Here is an 18560-nt window from a genome sequence, read left to right as displayed (position 1 = left end):
TCCATAACCACCTTCGTCCCATTATGGCCTTTAAACTGGTGTCAATGAATGTCAGGGTCCTCAATAGTCCCCAGAAGCGAGCAGCACTAAAGAAGGAAGCAAACATTCTCCAAACTGATGTCTTATTTGTGGAGGAAATGCACTTTGCCTTGACTAAAACTCTGGAGTTCAAACTTAAACCTTGCCTCAGGACCTACAAAAAAGAATAGGGTGTTAATAGTCATTCAGGACTCTCTTTCATTCCAACTACACCAACGAACATAGACCCACAAGGCCGTTACATTATCATTGTGTGCGACATAAACCAGACCACCCACACTCTGGTAAACGTCTATGTTCCAAAAAAAAAACAGATTTGCTACTGTAAACGTCTCCTGAATAAACTGGATACTCCAAGTCAGGCCATACACGGTGCAAATTTTCTTTCCCGTACAAAGGTGGGTTGCAGACAGTGCTGACAAGAAAAACCCTCTTGCTCAGCAATTGTCTGCTCTTGGCGGGGGGGGGGGCAAGGGGGTGGGGTCACGTGGGGGAACCAGTCCCTGTTGGGAGAAGACAGTGATTATTGATAGCAGCTATAGCAGATAGAGATATAGAGCTATCGAGATAATTGCAAGAGAAAATTTGGCAGGCTGGTTTTACCTAAGTTGATCGATCAATCAACTTGGTACATTCAGCCTACCCATTAACAGTTTGAATCTCAGCTGGTTTCTGCTGAACTGGCCAAATTTGAACTGTGTATGGCCGGCCTAAGAAAAGGCAGCGTGATTATTGGGCGTGATTTCCAATTGGTCTTCTTGGTTTAACCACCCTGAAATGTACGCTACAACTGTAAATCTTGTTTGATGAATATGCGATTATAATGCTGGTGATTTATCCTTCTCTCGCTTTTCTTCCCATCTCCCCCTCCTTCCCTCTTTTTTCCTCCCCCCCCTTACTCTCCCCCCCCCATACTCTCCCCCAGACCCAACCCTCCTCCATCTGGAATACACCTATGTGGCCATTCTGGAGCCATACCCCATTGTGTGCTTATGTGCTCTGCTATGTTCCTCTGTTTCTATGATCCTTTTATGATCTCATTTGTACTGACCCTCCAAGATGAACCAAATGTTTGTTGTCTCCAACCTTATTAATTTTGTAAAAATAAAGAATAATTTAAATTAATTTACAGCACCAGGGGTCAGATTTGAACTCCCTCTCAATTTCACTTTTAACACTTGGACTGTGGTCCCACATACATGTGATTCATAATTGATTATTTATGATTTGTTTGCATTATATGTTTTGAATTTTATATGTCACTAACAGCACCGAGAGTCTGGTCTTAACTTTCTCACAATTCTGTTTGTAGCATTGGGATGTTTGGTCTCACATTCATTTAATATACAATTTATTTGGTCACATTTGACATGAGTAAATTACACAAATCTCAATTTCATTTATTCATAGCACACATACAGGACTAAATGCCATGCTGACACAAAGAAAAATATACTAGCATATGTGAGGATACATATACTGTTAGCAACTCTGTCCACAGTTAAATAAAGAAGGTATTTAAATTGCAGTGGTAGCACACAAGTCTCATAATATATAACCACCTGAAGTGCATCAATGGGCATTAAAAAGTTAAACTATAAACCACTGGAGCTAGACTGCTCTAATGGTGACTATGCTATGCTCAATATCATCTGGTAAGCACTGTTAGTATGTGAAGAATGGATATAGAAAGACAGACGTGGACTTGTGAGCAGGTTATGTGACTAGGGCAGTCCTTAATATGTTCCTTCTGCCAGCCATCAATGGGGCACTTTAAGAATTGTTGGTGCACTTAGCAAAAGTCCCTATGAACTTGCATGCAGATAGGGTGTTTTTTAGGGATGGTAAAGTATGCAATGTAGATGAGGGATAGGTAGCGGGTAAAGGTGCATCAGATGCAGTGGCAGTTCAGTATAGCAGTGGTATAGAGGTGGTAGGGATGCAGTATAGGTTGGTATAAATGTGGTATGAGCTGGGTGTAGTTAGTGTCTTGCTCTCGACAACTCAGTCTCTGCTAGCAGTATAAGTAATGGCCTGATTGCCCTCTCACCAGTCCCAAGGGTACAGCTGCAGGTGTCCAAAGCAGAAGAGGCCCCCTCCGTCTCTCTCCCAGAAGCCCGGTGAACAGTGGTGTAAGCATGTGAAGGATGAACGCTCCTGTCAGGGAACTCCTGTAAGACGTTTTGCACATAGACGTGCGCAAGCGCATGGCCTTTGCTATAGAATGGCTCACAGGCGCGCGCATGCGCACAGATATGGGCACGCACGCACACGTACGAGCCTAATTCAGTTTGGCGCCAGACAGCCTATTTAAAGGGAGTCTGGGCTCTTATGCCTTGCTGACTGATCTTCAGCTGTGTTCCTGAATCTTGCTCTGATCCTGTCTGTTTTCCTAGTATTTGACCCGGTTTGCTCTTGACCTTGGCTCTGTGTTCTGTTCCTGTACTGATGTCCATCCCTGACCCAGCTCCGTTCCTGACTCTGGCTCTGTCTATGATTTGGTACCTCTCTGCCCGCTTGCTGACGAACCTGGCTATCCCTGAGACCTCGCTCCTGTTTACGTTCCTGGTTGCTGTTAACCCTCAGTTACCGGCCTGGCTGTTACCTGTTCCTGCTAAGCTCATTACAGTCTATTCCAGGCCGCTGAACCCTGCCAAGCTGTTCCCTAGGGACCTCCGGCTCCAGGCACTCGTGTCCCTCTTGTCCTTCGGCTTCCTCTGTTTCACCTTCAGCGGAGCTAGGACAGGAGATATAAGAGAGGCCGACCTCATCAAATCAGTCTCCCATCCGATCCCTGACAGCTCCAGTCTCCCGGCATCCATGCCACAGGTAATGCTGATGAGGCCGACGATGTGCTACAACAGGTGTTTTCAATGTAAGATAGCAGAATCAGGTCCCTTCTCTAGCCAGCTCTTATAGCGAGAGGGAGCAAACTGGCAGAGGTCCCCATTCTTCTGTATCCTAGATGCAAAAGCCCCAAACTTTCCCAGGCATGTAATAAAAATCATCCTCCAGCACCTCCTGAGTATCAAAGTCCATGAGGATTTGTAGTTCAGAAACGTAATTCCTGTATTACAAAGATGCTGCTTTGGACTATACCTCCCACGATCCCAAGCACTTTGCAACAAGTCCTATAGGCTTGCTTGACTAGCTCTCCTGCTCGCTGATTGGTTCTTTCTGCTGCCATGTAAGGAAGGGTGGGGGGCGGGTGGTCTCACACAGCACAGCCAGCAGGAAAATGAGATTTTACAACAGCTGTTCTGTCTCCCAGGAGTGGTTTTCTGGGTCTGTGCAGAGGTACTGGGGAGGAGGGGAATGTAAAGGGAGACAGCCCACAGCACAGTCGCCTTTTCTTGAGACTCCCACTGACCGTGGCAGCACAATACAGCTGGCCCTTGGCTACATAAATATTATCAAAATACAAGAGGCATGTGTATTCTTACTTCAGTCTTGGTGCTCTTTGTGTATCTGTTCCAGATCTGTGCAGTAATGCATTGTGTGCAGGAGTTTCCTGTAATAAAGAACAGCCACTGTTGCTCCCTCTCTCTTTCTTTGTGCAGGGTGAATGGTCTTGTATCCACCCCCTCCTGTAGATTTCTGCAGGCAGCCTGCAGTGGGTGGACCGCTGAGCCCCTCCCACATCTCTGCTCTCTGCACAGGCTGTGCAGAACAATAATGATGTTATTACCATTTTAATCATTTTAAGATGATATTTGGGTCTGTAAAGGCATTTGGTGTACACACAAATACACTTTTACCCCTTGAGGCTATTGAGAAAAATATTTACATAAAAGTTTTTATACCCTGAATTCAACTTCTACGCTTTTTTTTTTCGTTTCATTAACCCCTTCCACCTTCCAGCCCTTTAGGGGTTCTAAACGCCGGGAGTCGGAGGCTGGCATTCATAGCAGTCACATGATTCGAAAGCTTCCGATCGCTAGTATACATAGGGAGCTTTCTGGTAACTGCTGGCAACTCTTGGCAAGGAGTGTGTTGTCAGCATGGTAAGTGGTTTAAACAGGGCCACATAAATACGGCCACTCGCCGTGAAGGCGCACACGCCGAGAGGCCGCATATGTGCATTCGTCCGGCATTAAGAGGGTTAATATTGTTTACACCTCCAATCTGATTCAGCTCTTTGGGCTGGAAGAATAGTGGCTTTCCCCTGCTGGCTGCTGGGGTTCTGCCTGTTGACCCCTTGTCATTGCAGAGCACAATAGTGACCAGGGGGTCATCAGGAGAAACTACAGTGGACAGCAAAGAAAACACACTCTTCTTACCCAGAAGTGTGGAATTAGATTTGTGTCGGAAACTCTGCTACAGAGTAAAGTTTTAGCAAATGGGCCAGCTTTTTTGACCCCTCTGATAGGGTCACTTGTAATTTTGTAACTTGTGTAACTGCCAGTAAAAACTTGGTTGTGCCAGTACATTTTTGGTGCCGTGTCAGAAAATTTCAATCTGGTAGGTTGGCAACACTGATGTCCACCCAGGGCTACCAGGGATGCCACCCAGGACCACCAGGTATTAACTTTAAAAGTGCAAGCCATTGTCCATTCTGGATGCCAATCAGTGCCCAGCAGTAAGGCCTGCCAGTGCCTTCTCATCAGTGCAGCCTATCAGAGCCATCTATCAGTGCCCATCAGTGCCACCCATCAGTGCCGCCTATTAATGTCCATCAGTGCTGCATATCAGTGCCACCTATCAGTGCCCATCAGTGCCGCCTATCAGTGCCCATTAGTGCTGCATATTAGTGACTCATCATCAGTGCCCATCAGTGCCACCTCACCAGAGCCCATCAGTGCAGCCTCATCAGTGAAAGAGAAAAATTACTTATTTACAAAATTTTATAACAAAAACAAAGACATTTTTTTTTCAAATTTTCGGTCTTTTTTAATTTGTTTAGCAAAAAAAAAAAAAATTAGTGGTAAACAAATGCCACCAAAAGAAAGCTCTATTTGTGGGAACAAAATGATAAAAATGTTGTTTGGGTACAACGCAGCAGCCCGCACAATTGTCATTCAAAGTGCAACAGCTGAAAGCTGAAAATTGGAAGGGGAGAAAGTGCCCAGTATTGAAGTGTTTAACCACTTCCATAGAGGGCATTTTCACCCCCTTCCTGCCCAGACCAATGTTTAGTTTTCAGCGCTGTTGCACTTTGAATGACAATTGCGCGGTCATGCAACACTGTACCCAAATGAAATCCTTATGTTTTTTCCCCCACAAATAGAGGTTTCGTTTGGTGGTATTTGATCATCTCTGCGTTTTTTATTTTTTGCGCTATAAACAAAAGAAAAGCAACTATTTTGAAAAAACACCATATGTTTTACTTTTTGATTTAATAAATATCAACATTAAAAAAAAAAAAAAAATGTTCCTCAGTTTAGACCGATACATATTCTTCTACATATTTTTGGTAAAAAAATCGCAATAAGAGTATATTGATTGGTTTGCGCAAAAGTTAGAGCGACTACAAAATAGGGGATAGATTTATGGCATTTCTATTTATCATTATTTTTTTTTACTAGTAATGGCGGCGATCTGCGATTTTTATTGTGACCGTGACATTGCGGCGGACATATCGGACACTTTTGACACATTTTTGGGACCATTCACATTTATACAGCGATTAGTGCTATAAAACTGCACTGATTACTGTGTAAATGTGACTGGCAGGGAAGGGGTTAACACTAGGGGGCGTTGAAGGGGTTAATATGTTCCCTGGGAGTGATTTCTAACTGTAGGGACAGGGGGACTCACAAGGTTAGGAGACCGATCTGTGTTCCTCTCTTCTGGGAACACACATCGGTCTCCTCACCTCTGACAGGAGGTAGATCTGTGTGTTTACACACACAGATCCACACTCCTGCCGTGTTTGTCGGCAATCGCGGGTGCCCGGCGGACATCGCGACCGCCTGGCATGCGCACCGGGTCGCGAGCTTTGCCGTGCGCCCCCTAGCGCCCACGATGCACAGGACGTCATATGACGTCCACTTTGAAAGACACACAGTTCCTGCCGACGTCATATTATTATAGCTCGGTAGGGATCTGGTTAAACAGCACTTTTTTGGTTTACTCCATATGCAAAGAGCAGTTATTATTATTATTATTATTATTGATAAAGAGCAGTTATTAGTATAATTATTATCATCAGGATAGGATTTATAAAGCACCAACAGTTTGCGCAGTGCCATAGGTTTCAGAGAGCCCTGCCTGTGAGAGCTTACAATCTAAAAGTGATAATGTGGAAAGTGCCTATTTCTGATTGGTTGCTATGGGTTACCACACTTTTTATCTCCTTTACTATTTTATGCATTTGCCTTATGAATAAGCCTATAGTATGACTTTACCATTTAAAATATATTATTTTTCTGACAGTATTTTTGTTCCAGTTCTTTGCTTTAGAATTCCCAGAAGAGTTTCCTCTATAGGGTAATGCCGCGTACACACGATCGGTTTGTCTGATGAAAAGAGTCTGACGGACCGTTTTCATCAGACTAAACCGATCGTGTGTGGGACCCATCGGTTATTTATCCATCGGTTAAAGAATTAGGAACTTGTTTTAAAATTATCTGATGGATAAAAAACCTATAGAAAAAAACGATCGTCTGTAGGCACGTCCATCGGTTAAAAATCCATGCATGCTCAGAATCAAGTCGACGCATGCTTGGAAGCATTAAACTTCATTTTTTTCAGCATGTCGTTGTGTTTTACGTCACCGCCTTCTGACACAATCGTTTTTTTTAACTGATGGTGTGTAGGCGCGACTGATCATCAGTCAGCTTCATCGGATAACTGATGGAAAAATCCATCAGACCGTTTTCATCTGATGGACCAATCGTGTGTACAGAGCATTAGAGTTAATGGAAACATTCTCACACATCCTTGCTAAGGATTTGAACTTCCCCTGCAATGAATGGAGAAAACGGTTACGTATCAGATGTATCATACTTTCCAGATGTGTTACAAAGAGTACTGATGATGGCACATGGAAAGAATTCATTGAATTAAGTGATACTCCTAGAGCGCACACTCTATGTATACTTGTCATTTTCTTTGTCTTCCAACAAAACAACTTAAACATCTGCATCTGCCTCACTTTCATTGCCATATATTTAAAACATCTGCCAATTTACTATTGTAACAGGCCGATCGGTTTAGTGATAATTTAGAGATAAACACATTATAGCATACTTTTGTAAATAAAATATCTCACGTTTTTAAAATAAGGGGTGTCAAGTCTATTGCAGTCCAAGGACTGTTTGATGTTGTGTTGATATATAAGGTGGGACATGATATATGCTTCTTAGCTAGGCAATTGAATTTCCAGAACCAACTGAGGAATTTCAAATTAATTCATGCAGATAAAAACCTACTATAGCCATAGTCAAAGTATATACTTTGAAGTTAAAGTAAACATGTCATGAAATTTTAGAGCTGCCTTTTCATTTCACTGGATGTCATACTATTTCTTTAGCTTTTCTACTTAGTGAGTCTGTAACCTGGAAAAAGAACACAGGTCAGGACTTAAAGCGGTGGTTTACCTGAAAAAAAAAATGTTTTAAAAGCCAGCAGCTACAAATACAGCAGCTGCTGACTTTTAAAAAATGGACACTTACCTGTCCAGGTTGCCCGTGACGTCGGCTTCCCCCGCCGCCATCCTCGGTAAGGGAATCGGGAAGTGAAGCACTGCGGCTTCACTGCCCGGTTCCATACTGCGCATGCGCGAGTCATGCTGTGCAGTTCCCACTGGTCCCCGCTGTGTTCTGGGAGCCGAGTGTTTCCCAGAACACAACAGGGGGTGACGCGGAGGGGCCGGACTCCTGCGGGAGTCTATGCCCAGAAGTGGTGCAAATACCTGGTTTATACAGGTATCTGCACCCCCCCCTGAAAGCTGTCAAATGTGACACTGGAGGGGGGTTCCAAAAAGCGGAGGTTCACTTTTGGGTGAACCTCCGCTTTAAGACTTCTGACTTTACTGACTGCATGCTCATGCAGGATTAGTGACTATGTAGTGAAGTCACAGGGTAAGCATGATTGCCATTGAACTATATTGGGGGGGGTGGTTGAGAAATTACTCTCCCCAAACAGGATATTGCGCTAAACCTGTAGGTAAATACGAGGACCAGAATTTTTGCTAAGTGGAAGAGTGGGTTTGAAAATAAAGTTGGCAGTGCCTCCATGCAGATCAAAACTTGAGCAGAGGGGATTCCCTTCCTGGGAAATGAACCAGAAATCTAATCAAAGTAATTGGTAGCAGAGGAACTACTGAAACCAGCATATAATATTAACCATACGTCTATAGATACACACCAGTATGAAAATAATACAAGCTTTATAAGAAAACATTTATGAAAATACACACGTCCAATGTGCAAGCAGGTATGGTCAGCAAAGGGCCCAACAAGAGTCCTGTTGGAATTGTGTACATATACCAGGGTATATATAGTTATTAGCAGAGATACCTCCATATGAATGTTGCAACAAAGTTCAATTGCAGGGATCCTTGTGGATGATTATGATGTGGCATTCATCTTGGTGTCTAAGACCTGAAGACAAGATCAGCAGTGACTCCAATCATTGTCCAACCAGCCTGGAACACAGCTTCTCAACACAGCTTCTTTTTTCCAACCTAACTGTGTAACTATATGTTTTAATTTGCATAAGTACAGCACAAAAACAAAAATTCTGTACTGTACTGTACAATACAATGATGTACAGTATATACGCACCATTAGAGTGGGCATAGCCGGTCGTAAGTCTTAGGAGCTGTTAAACGGGTAAGTTGTTAAACGAGGAGTATCAGTATGTCTTCTTTACAAAATTGTGTGTAAGAGGGGTGTCGCTTTAAGGTTTAGTCACGACCCCACAGGACATGGGGTGCTAAATAGTCTGGTCCCTTTTAATGGGTGGCTCCAGACAATTTTTGGGGGGTGCTGCGCTGGTACTGGCAGTAGAGGTAGGGGGGGCTAATGCTGTTCCCACAGTGCCCCCTGTGGACAAGGCCAAAAAGGTGTGAGACAAGAAGTGTTGTCAAAGTGCATGCTTCTTCAAAGTCTATGGTTTGTGGGGTGCAAACTTTTCCCATTTTCTATAGACAATAAGTCCTTCCATTACATTATAAGCCCCACTTTCACATCAGAGGTTCCCTGTCACATCAGAAGCCCCCCGTCACAGTACATCACATTAGAAGCCCCCATCACATCAAAGGTTCCCCCATCACATCAGAAGTCCTACATCACACTAGAGGTCCCCCCCATCATATTAGTGTCCTCTCCATTACATCAGAGGTTGCCCCATCACATCAGAGTGCTTTCGTATGCACTGTTTGCACATAAGACACTTTTTACATGAGAAGACCCCAATACATCAGGGGTTTCCCCCATCACACAGGAGATCTCCCCATCACATCAGTGTCCTCTCCCATTACATCAGAGGCCACACCAATAACAATAGGGAGCTTTCTTTTGTACATAAGCCCAAACTTCACATCAGAAGTCACCTGTTGCATCAGAAGCATTCCATCACATCAGAGGTCCCCAATTACAGCAGAAGCCCCCCCCCCTTTACATCAGAAGTGCCCCATCCTGTCGCATGTCCCTTATTAAAATGGAAGCTCCTCCATCAGATTAGAGTTCACCCCATCACATCAGAGGTTGCCTCTATCACATCAGAGTGCCTTTTATTGCACATCATTTCCACTTTTAAATCAGAAGTCACCTGTCACATCAGAAGCCCATGACAGAGGTCCCCCATCACATTAAAAGCCTCCCATCACAACAAAATTCCTAAACATATGCAAACTCTTATCTCTCTACCTGCCACTGCTTAGAAAACTCGAACGGTTGACATATCTGTAATGAAGCGCAATCTTACCTGGATCATGTTCAATGAAAAACTGGTTGGCATCCTTCAGGATAAACATGCAAAATTTGAGATCCCTGGCTACACAACGTACAATGTCCATCTTAACATATGCAGGTCATTGTGCGAGGAGTGCAACATTTTCCAATGTTCATACCCATATTGATATAATATAGCTCACTTTGCCATGCTCTTTATGGCCGTTAACCTTGGCATGCTCAGTACATGGGTGATAGTAGTCTTTCCCTCTTGCCCATTATCTTTGTTTTCTCTTATTGAATGTGTACAATTTATGGGAATATTCAGCTCTATGACTGCCTGGACTCTCTCTCAGGGTATTTCTGCTCCTTTACCATCTAAACCAGGGGTGTCAAACTGGCGGCCCTCCAGCTGTTCCGAAACTACAAGTCCCATCATGCCTCTGCCTGTGGGAGTCATGCTTGTAACTGTTAGCCTTGCAATGCCTCATGGGACTTGTAGTTTTGCAACAGCTGGAGGGCCGCCAGTTTCACACCCCTGATCTAAACTATTTGAATGTATGAACCTTGAACTCATATGCCTTATCTATATATCCTGTATATAGATTTTAATGTGAAGCCATGTTGGCATTTTGTAAAATAAATGTTTATTTTATGTACTGTATGTTATTCTTTTCGAGCAAAACCCAAAAACCTATTGAAAAGAAAAGCCTCTCATAACATCAGAAGCCTCCCATCTCATCAGAGGTCTGCCCATCACATTAATACCCCCCCCCCCCTATCACATCAGATGCCCCCCATCCCATCAGTGTCCCCCCAATCACATCAGAGGACCCTTATAACATCAGAAGCCCCCATCACATCAGAAGCCCCAAGTCACGTAGGAGAACTCTTTTAACCTTAAGGTTCATCTCCAAGGGGAGCAGATTCACAAATTTTCACGTGGTGATGTTGGAAGAGGTGGATAGTGGATAATCACAATTAACTACTTAAGCCCCCGGACCACTTTGTTGCTAAATGACTGGGCCACTTTTGCGATGCGGCGCTTTAACTGACAATTGCGCAGTCGTGCGACGTGGCTCCCATACAAAATTTATGTCTTTTTTTTCCCACAAATAGAGCTTTCTTTTGGTAGTATTTGATCACCTCTGCGTTTTTTATTTTTTTGCACTATAAACAAAAATAGAGCGACAATTTGGAGAAAATGTTTATATTTTTTACATTTTGCTATAATAAATATTCCCCAAAAATATATAAAAACAACTATTTTTTTCCTCAGTTTAATGTGTATTCTTCTACATATTTTTGGTAAAAAAAATCGCAATAAGCGTTTATTGATTGGTTTGTGCAAAAGTTATAGCGTGAACAAAATAGGGAATAGTTTTATGGCATTTTTGTTAATACATTTTTTTTTACTAGTAATGGCGTCCATCAGCAATTTTTATTGTGACTGCGACATTATGGCGGACACATTAGACACTTTTGACACATTTTTGGGACCATTGTAATTTTTACAGCTATCAGTGCTGTAAAAATGCACTGCTTATTGTGAAAATTACGCTGGCAGTGAAGGGGTTAACCACTAGGTGGCGCTGTAGGGGTTAAGTGTGCCCTAGTGAGTGGTGTTTCTTACTGTAGGGGGATGGGCTGTGTGTGACATGACACTGATCTCCGCTACACAGAGTGGAGATCAGTGTCATTGTCACTAGGTAGAGTGGGGAGATGCTTGTTTACATCAGCATCTCCCCGCTCTATCTCTCCGTGAAACGATTGCGGGTATCCCCGCAGCGATCGAGTCCACGGGACCCGTGGTCGGGTTCACAGAGCTTGCGGCGGGCACGCACAATGGCGCTCCTTAAAGGGGACGTTTATATACGTCCTTCTGCCCAGGAGTGCCATTGTGTTGACGGAATGTGCTTGCGGCAGTCACATTGCAAAATTTTTTGAAGATTAGGATTTTTTTTGTTATGCACATTCTATTTTTGATTCACCGATTCACCGATTCCCACAATTATTACTATGAAGAATTTGATGGACTTTGTTGTTTGTGTCATAATATATATAGGTGTCAAAGGGTATATTATTTAGTGTATTTAGCGCTGCACATATTTTTTTATATTCATATTGTTTTGTTTCTGTGGGTGATACACAGAGTGTACTGGCTTGTTTCAAATATATTTTGTTTAATCATTTTTTTGCCCAGACACAGTTATTAGTTATTTATTTTATGTAAATAAACACACACACACATTATAAAATTCCTTTAATTAAAGTAAAACACAAACACATAAAAAATGCTTTTATTAATTTCCAGCAACGTGATCCACTTCAATCACACTATATACAGCGATGTAATCTTTCTCAAGTCATGATGACCTAGCACACATCAATGTTTTCATACTGCATTTCCACCGTAATTGAAAGCTCACTAGCCTTAGTAATGTAAACAGGTAGCTGGGTATCCCAGGTAATGGCATTGAGTACGGTACTTTTTACCAATACATTTGGGCAATGAAGTTACCCAGGATCCTTGGCTGTCTGTTTACATTACTGCAGCTACATCGCCAGACATCGTGATCAATGTTGAATTACTTTGGGGACATTATTACAAAACTTTTTTAAGTATTTGTGGTTTTTTTTTTCAATTAAAGTTTTTTTTAAAGATGTGTGTGTTTATTTAATATGAACTCTTTGAGTTATCTGGAATAAGTTTACTTTAGTAGGCTTTGCCACTCCACAACTTACAAACAACACCCCCCACCCCCACCCCAAGTTCAAAGACACATACTGACTGCATTCCCATTCCTGGACACCCACCCTGCATGCCTGGATAAGGATCTGAATAAAAATTGAAGGGAAACCCCACATCGTTTAGAAACTCCACACCATATTTTCCTTTTTTTTTGTTGCAACTCTTAAGCCGACACACGACCATTTTTAATGTCCTAGAAAAAACAAAGTTTTTCCTGACATGATTCTTGTCAAGCCGGCCTTGCATACACGTGATCGTGAAAAAAAATGCTCGAGCAAAGCGCGGTGACGTACAACACGTACGACGGCACTATAAATGGGGAAGTTCCATTCAGATGGTGCAACCATTTGGGCTGCTTTTGCTGATTTCGTGTTAGTAAAAGTTTGGTGAGAGACGATTCACGCTTTTTAGTCTTCGTGCTTTTCAGTCTGTTAAGATATCTCCATTACAAACGCTAGTTTTATCAGAACGAGTGTTCCCGTCTCATAACTTGCTTCTGAGCATGCGCATTTTTTTTCCCGTCGTTAAAGCCTACACACGACAACGTGAAAAACGACAAAAAAAATGAGAGCATGTTCTAAATTTTTAATGCCCGTTTTTCACGTCGATGAGAAAAATGCACTGGAGCCTACACACGATCATTTTTAATGACCATTTTAAAAAATATCATTTTTCACGTCATGAAAAACGGTCGTGTGTACGCAGCATAAAGCTGAATTAATTAGATTGAGTGCCTATTTTGCATGTAAGCCAAGCCTAATTCCACAGCCAGGGTCATTGGAATGGTCTGTGAAAATTGCACGGTTGTTTAACACCACCTAGATTAGAACCTTAAGGCATCCTCAATAATATTATTTATGGACCTGTTTGTTTTTAATGTTGCTCTCTAGGCCACGTGAAAAGGGAAAATTTATTATCATACTTACCGTAATTTTTCTTTCCTGATGGACTCCATGGCAGCCTACGTGTGGGTTAATCCCGCCTCCTCTCCAATGTGATAGGACCCCATACCCATAAAAGTTAACTCACCAATAGCCTCAGTGTTCCGTAACTATCCCGACTCCATAATTTCAGGGTGGGAACTCCGTCTGCCATGGAGTCCATCAGGAAAGGAAAATTACAGTAAGTATGATAATAAATTTTCCCTTTTCCTGACTGACTCCATGGCAGCCTATGTGTGGGAAATAACTAGCCAGACCACACGGGTGGGTATGCTGAACAAAAAAATATATTTTAATTTGTCCCGTCAACTGACAAAACTGATAAACCAAAATTCACAGAAGACAGTGCTGCAGGTTCAACACAATAATGGGCCATAAAGGTATTTATAGAAGACCAAGAGGCCGCTCTGCAAATGACGTCCGGGGCCACATGACGGGCTGCTGCCCAGGAAGCTACCATCCCTCTGGTGGAGTGAGCTGTTACCGCCTGCGGAGGAGCCAAGCCCTTTGCACAATAAGCCTGTTGTATCGTCCGGACGATCCAGGTTGCGATTGTTCTTGAAGAAGCCTTCTTCCCTTTGTTCTTGCCTGAGTGCAGGACAAACAAATGATCGGAGCGTCTAAAGGTAGATGTAATTTGAAGGTATTCAGTGAGTATCTTGCCCATGTCCAGAGGGTGAGTCTCGTCAGAATCTGGGGATTTAAAAGTAGGGAGGACTACTTCCTGATTTTCATGGAAAACCGATGAGACCTTTGGTTTGGAGCCCAGCATAGGTATCAGAACCACTCTATCTGGAAAAAACGTGAGAAACGGTTCTTTGTAACCAAGAAAACCGATCTCAGACACTCTCTTGGCCGAGGTGATAGCGACCAAAAAGGCGACTTTGGCTGAAAAGTCCTTTAACGAGGACGGGGAGGGCCCCGACATACTGAGTCCGTTTAAGAAATCGAGTACTAACGGAAGATCCCATTTGGGGAATCTTGTCTTCCTTAGAGGTCCCAGACTTGAAGCTCCTCGAAAAAATTTTTGATTAGCAGGTGAGCTGCCCAAGAAATTCCAGAGAAGGCTGATAGTGCCGAAACCTGAACCCTTAGTGAGCTTACAGACAGGGGAAGATCTAACCCTGATTGAAGAAAGCCTAGGATGTCTTGAATGTCCGGGTTCCTGAAGGATCTGCCTGAAGTTAAAGAGAATTCCATAAACTTGGCCCAAATTCTACCGTACACTTTGTATGTGCTTACTTTCCTTGAGCTCATAAGAGTAGAGATCACCCGAGAGGCGCAGCCAAGGGATTCCAGCCTTTCCCTTTCAAGAACCAGACCATCAGTTTCATCTGAGCCGGGCAGGGATGAAGGAGTGATCCCTGGGAGAGAAGGTCTGGTCTGACTGGTATTGGAATTGGGTCCCGAAGACTCAGCTGGACCAGGAGAGGGAACCATGGCCTGTTCGGCCAGTATGGAGCTACCATCGTAACTTCTACCTCTTCCGCTTGAAGCCTCTTCAAAAATTTCAAGATTACTGGGATCGGGGGAAAAGCATACGCCCTCTGGAATCTCCATCGATCCGTTTGGGCATCTGTCCCGATTGCCTGACTGTAATAACCCCTCGTGTAGAATTTCTCCAACTTGGCATTGAACGGGGAGGCAAAGAGATCCACTTGGGGATTGATTCCTAGAGATAAGATCCAACGGAATGACTGGTCGTGGAGAGACCATTCGTTGATGTCCACTTGAGTTCGTGACAGAAAATCCGCCTGGGAGTTCTGAATACCCGGGATAAAGACAGCCGTCAGGTTGACCAGATTTACCTGGGCCCACTTCATAATGGGTTCGACTTCCTGAAGAAGAGATGAACTCCGAGTCCCGCCTTGTCTCTTGACATATGATACTGCTGTGGTGTTGTCCATCCTCAGGATTACTGATTCTCCCCTCAGGATTTGGGAAAAGGACTGCAGGGCACACCAAGCCGCTCGAAGCTCCAGAATGTTCGAGCCTGGATTGTGGAGGCGAGCATCCCACCTGCCTTGCGCCATGTTCGTGCCGCACAGGGCCCCCCAACCGGAGCCACTGGCATCTGTCTTCACCGTGACCCAAGAGACTGGAGCGATAGAGTGGCAATTCAGCAGATTCTTCGGTTGAAGCCACCAGAAGAGGCTGCCCCTCATAGTTGTTGATATAAGAATCCGTTGATTCTTGCTCCCTGACTTCCACTGTCTGAGAAAGCCGGATTGGAAAGGACGTAGTCTCCATAGTGCCCATTTCACCATTGGTGTTGTGGATACCATTGTTCCGATGATCTTCAAACATTGATGTGCTTTTAGATGGCGAGTACCTAGGGCCCGAGAAATCCTCTCCTGAATTACCGGAATCTTCTCTAATGGTAGAGAGATGGTCTTCTTTACCGTGTCGAATTGAGCCCCTAAATAGACTAGACACTGAGTTGGCTCCAGGTGGCTTTTTGCTAGGTTCAGGAGCCATCAGAACTCGGACAAGGTCGAGATAACCTGATCTCTCTGTGCCAAGAGATGAGTTCTGTCTTGGGACAAGATAAGGAGGTCGTCCAAATAATGATAAAGGCGAACTTTCTTCAGTCTGATGAGAGCTACCACTGCTAGAAGGATTTTGGTGAAGACCCGTGGCGAGGTTGTAAGGCCGAAGGGTAGGCACACGAACTGAAGGTGTTCCTGATTGACGTGAAACCTGAGATACTTGTGTAGCTCTGCTGCTACTGGGACGTGAAAATAGGCGTCTTTTAGGTCCACGGAAATCATCCAGTCGCCCGGCTGTATGGCTTGCTGTATTGTCGATAGAGTTTCCATCTTGAATTTTCTGCGTGTTATGAAATTGTTCAAATACGTCAGATCTATGACTGGGCGCCAGGTACCGTTTTTCTTCTGTACCAAGAAGAGAGGGGAGTATACCCCAAGAAACTGTTCATCTTTTGGGACGTGTACTACTGCTCCTTGGTTTTTCAGGAGGTCTATGTAGTCTAGGAGAACCTGTCTCTGTTCCGGTGACCCTGGAAGAAGGGTGGAAATGAACTTGGGACGAGGAAGACTGGAGAAGGACCATGCGTGTCCTGAAGTCACGGTCTTGATAACCCAAAAGTCCTTGATTGAGGCCGCCCAAACGTGCCGATAGAGGAGTAGACGTGCTCCCACACGATCCGCTTGGGCGGGCGTTGTTTCAAAAAGATTTCCCCTGATCGCGTCCGCTTGACGCCTGGGTAGTTGAAGTGGGTTTACGAAAGGAGACTCTGCCCCTGCTCCAGTTCCTTCTGAAGTTCCCGCCAGGTCTGTAAGCGCGGTCCGGGCTGTGTCTCCGAAATTGAGGTTTCTTTTTCCCGGTCTGACGCCTGTCCTGGGGAAGAAAACCTGACTTGCCACCAGTAGCTTTAGAGATGGCGTCATCTAGCTTGTTGCCAAATAGGGTTGACCCTTCGAAGGGGATTTTACACCAGTTTTGCTTTGATGAGGGGTCAGCGACCCAGGGGTGTAGCCAGAGGGCCCGTTTTGCCGTCACAGATGACAACATAATCCTAGCTAATAGACGGATTAAGTCAACGAAATGCAACTGCCAGCTTCAGTTCCGCAGCGGCTGAGTTCTTGGCCAGGTCTTCCGAGATGCCTTTGAGGAAAGAGTCTACATTTTCCGTCCAGGCCTCCATAGCTTTTGATAATGCCGCTAACGCTAAAGCCGGTTTGCACGCTGTGCCTGCCAGGCCATAGATCCTTCTAAGGTCTTGGTCCATTCTCCTATCAAGACCATCTTTGAAAGAGACAGAGTCGGCAAGCGGTAGTGTGACGTGTTTAGCCAGTCTTGTTACTGCAGCGTCTACCAGAGGAACATTCTCCAGATGCTTGACATCCTCCGGTTTGAAGGGATAAAGTCTTGAGGTTTTGTTAGCCATGGAAGACTTTTTGTCCACCTTGCTCCATTCTTCTTCAAAGATACCCTTTAGTTCAGTCAGGAACGGGAACGTAGGGCGTTCTTTCCCCAAGCGTTTAAAATATTTTTTCTGCTTGGCTGGAGAAGTGGATTGTTCTTCCCATAGAAGAGCCTCTTTAATTGATTTGATGAGCGGTATCACTTGCGCGAAATCAAACTCTAAGCCTTCTTCGTCACTCTCTAGATCACCTTCGAGAAAAGCCGGTGCGGAGGCTTGAGGCTGGGAAGGACCTGGATCCTCATGGATCTCGATGGTCGGAGAAACAGACCTGACAATATTGGTCCGACTCTGTGTGTGGGAAATATTCTCTCTTAGAGTTCGTTGAACCACACGTTCCACCAGAGACTCGATATGATGACCTTCAGTCTCTTTTTCCCCGACCGCATGGGCATAGCATCGGTCGCATAATGACTTGCCCTCAGGGACACGAGTGTCACATCCCCAGCAGGCTCTGCGATCAGAGCGACTATCATGGCGGTGGGAGCGGTGTCGTGAGGAGGAATGTGAGCTTCTCCTCTGGTGGGAAGAAGTAGATGGAGATCTACGCTTGGACCTCGACTTTGAAGAAGAAGAAGTGCGTTGCGGTCTGGCAAGGTCTTCGGCGTTCGGTTCTGGATTGGAAGGGCTAGAAAAAAAACATTTAGGGAGGAAACTGTCAACACACATGGATTGTGACTAGCAACCCCTAGCCCGAACCCTTTCCCGCACATACCTTGTGCGTGAGGGCTGGCCGCCTGTAGACGGTGACTGGTCCATAATTCCCGGACCTGCGTGTAATGGGTGACACTAATTCGGAACCAATAAGGAACCTATGGTGCCGAACAATACAAAAGAATATAAGCATACTGCCTCTTTAAGAGTAAAAGTTTCTCATTTTTTTTTTTTTTTTTTTTTAAATAAATAAATAAATAAATAAATAAAATGATCTAAATAAATAAATAAATATTCAAACAAATACATAGTAAATTAATTTAGATAAAATTAAATAGAATAGCTTAATGAATGATCAATTAATATAAGATAATAAGCATATAGCAAGG

Source organism: Rana temporaria, chromosome 1, assembly GCF_905171775.1.
Source record: "Rana temporaria chromosome 1, aRanTem1.1, whole genome shotgun sequence".
In the NCBI taxonomy this organism is placed as follows: Eukaryota; Metazoa; Chordata; class Amphibia; order Anura; family Ranidae; genus Rana; species Rana temporaria.
This window is presented reverse-complemented; position numbering follows the sequence as displayed.